The sequence below is a fragment of the Ostrinia furnacalis genome, unplaced genomic scaffold, assembly GCF_004193835.3.
Source record: "Ostrinia furnacalis isolate ACB-3 unplaced genomic scaffold, ASM419383v2 OfSCF7067, whole genome shotgun sequence".
Classification (NCBI taxonomy): domain Eukaryota; kingdom Metazoa; phylum Arthropoda; class Insecta; order Lepidoptera; family Crambidae; genus Ostrinia; species Ostrinia furnacalis.
In genome coordinates this window covers 101,192-104,356 of record NW_021137306.1, presented here as the reverse complement: position 1 = coordinate 104,356, position 3,165 = coordinate 101,192, and positions in this window count along the sequence as shown.

Here is a 3,165-nt window from a genome sequence, read left to right as displayed (position 1 = left end):
AAAAATGTAAAGCAAAGACAATAAATATGTCGCTGTAAAAAAGCGCCATCTATATTTTTGTTTAAGAACTATATGGTTTGCTGTATGAGCCCAAAGAAGTGTCTTATACCTATTTATGTACCAATCCAAGTTACCCAACAAAACCCTATGTTCGATCGATTCGATGGTACTAATACCTTCAAAAATTCTTTCACATTGTTTTCAAATTATTATTATTTTATGACGAATGAACCTTTGAAACTCATAATATTCCAGGTGGACCCTATTGCGTTTTGATTCTTTCAGCCTAGATAATCAAAATTAGTAGTACCTTCGAAATAATGTTTTATTTATAGGATAAAATATTAAGTGATTCTTCTTACATAAATTTAATCAATATGAATTTGAATAATTTATAGAATAGAATAGAATAGAATAGAATTTTTGATAGTTGATGATGGTTTATATAGTTTGTGATGGTAACTACAGATGGCGCTGATGTTCTGTTTTGCCTCCTACATTCAATAGTTGACAGTGCACGCACTTTTTTTGTCATCTGGCACAGTCTGAGTCTGGCACAGATAACATACTTTTTTTTACGACACCATAAACTATAAACTACATTATTAAAAAAAAGAAAAGTTAAAGGTTTAAGTACACCTGTTTAAAGCTATTTATTTTACGAATAGATCTCAGCTCTCGCTAATAAACTTCAAATCACGGTTTTATTGTTTTAATGGCCGTTCAGAAGATGTAGTGATAGATCAGCTGGAAGACGTAGCGTGGGCAGGCCTCCTACTTGGTGGACCGACGATCTGGTAAAGGTCGCGGGAAGAGCCTGGATGCGGGCAGCGCAGGACCGTTCATTGCAGAAAACCTTGGGGGAGGCCTTTGTTCAGCTGTGGACGTCATTTGGCTGAAACGAACGAACGGCCGTTCAGATATCCATCTAAGTACAGGATGACAGGGATATAAGTACTCAACCTATTCCTTGAAAGGGGTAGTTTATTTACAATTCTCTCTTACATACCCACACAAACACACACCTGTGAGTAGGTGTGTGTTCACACTCACACACCACACATACCTTATGCACCCATAAAATTCACTTTTGCCAGTACCTGTGCAGTTTAAAGTAATCGTACAACCGTAAAACACAGCAAACTATCAACTCCAGTTCCCAAGAGACAGGATTACCTAGTTTGGGAACTACCAGTAACCTTAAGCACGGTAATACTATCTATACAGTATTCCAACTCGACCATATTTTTGAAATAAATGTCAACAGCCGCGTGGAACGTCACGGTATGACAACATGCGATAGGGCTGCCCACCTGCAGACCCTATTTTAATTACATCCGCCTACTTAGAATTTCTATCTAGTTTTGTAAAATGTATTTTGTGATTGCATTTTTTTTTATTTTGACAAAAGAAATACTTTGTGAATGAAATAGGATATAAATGAATGTTGTTTTGTGATTAGTACATTTAATTAAAAAAATAAATTTGTGTTAAGATTTAGTAACAAATCTTATTTTGCGACCGTAAAATGTATGCGCCTCGACTGAGGCGTACAAAATGCTTGATTATTATACAGGGTGTTAGGTAAATGGGTTTATAAGCCGACACTAGCCCATGTTAACATGTGCATATAAATGGTATGGTGAAGTCAGAAAATTGATATCATCATTAATTTTCATACAAATCTGATTTTATAAATTTTATTTTGTATGAAAATTAAAAAAATTAAAATGATGATATCACTGACTTCACCATACCATTTAATGTTAACATGGGCTAGTGTCGGCTTATAAGCCCATTTACCTAACACCCTGTATAAATAAGTACTTGTAATTATTTTTATAAATAAAGAGCGCTTACTGTTTAAAAAGCAACACATCGGCATCGTCCGTTTATTACTGTGGAACATTCGCGACACCCCCGACTTTTGCATGTCGAGCGCATACCGAGATTTGAATTTCGAAGGAAAGCTCGCGTTTCGTCCGGTTATGTGAAGTTACAATACTGTATGATAGTATTACCGTGCCTTAAGTTGTTGTTGTTGTTGTTGTATAATTATAATTTTCAAAAAAATCGTAGAACTGTCACAGCTCACTGGACTTAATTTGTTACTAATGACCTCTAGTGACTTCTTGTTGTGTACGTTTCGTTAATCGAGTATTTTCGGGCAAGTGGGTGATTAACCCGCTGTACCCTAGTCCAGTGGTGGGGCTGCCACCTCAGAGCTTCTGGACTAGCTCGGTTTTTTTCGGGTATCCTCCCTAGTGATGAGATTCTGTTTTCAGGCGCAGAATACTCGCCTTTCGCCCTGCATCCTCAGCTCAGCTGCAAGTCTAGGTAGTGGGCACGCAGAGCGTGGCTGCAGCAGGTCCCAGGGTGGACGACGAGGACGTGGATGACGCGGACTGGCCGGGGTTCTGCTACATCGGTGTTCCACTACTTAACACAGCAGAGGGCTTCTTGGCATTTTGTAGGCAATGCTGACCTCACTACGTCAGCGATTACCACCAAGACCATGCCCCGGCTTCCCCCCCAATGACCTCTAGTATAACCTCATTAAATTAAGGAATAGGTCGAGTATCCCAATCACAATCATCCTATAAGTAAATCTCTCCCTTCTTTTAGGTAGGGTAGACCGGGGACAATANAAAGCACAGACGATATTTGTCTAACATTCGGGGGCATATGCGCCATTGACACTGCGCTTGCGCAACGAGGGTACAACAGCAGTGCGGTGTAAGTTCCTGCGTATGCCGATTATACATTTGTAGATATAGACGTTTTGGTAAAAATACAATACCTTCATTTTAGTTTTATAAGAATTAAGAATTTATCATACATAACCGTAACTTTCGCAATTATGTAATTTAAAGCTAATATGAATAGCTTACCCGCAGGAAGTTTNCCTTTTTTATGAATAGGAGTGACGGTCGCGGTTTTCCAGATCCTAGGTACCACACCTTCTTTTATAGAACGGTTAAACAAATAACTAATAGGAAAAGTCAGATTTTCCGCGCATCTTGAAATAAGGACCGGGTGCAAGCCGTCTGGTCCCGCCGACTTATTGCAATCGAGTGATTTTAGAATATTGTACACTTTTTCTTCAACGATTTCGATAGAGCAAATATCGGGAGAGACCGAGAGTGTCACATCAGACAACGAAGT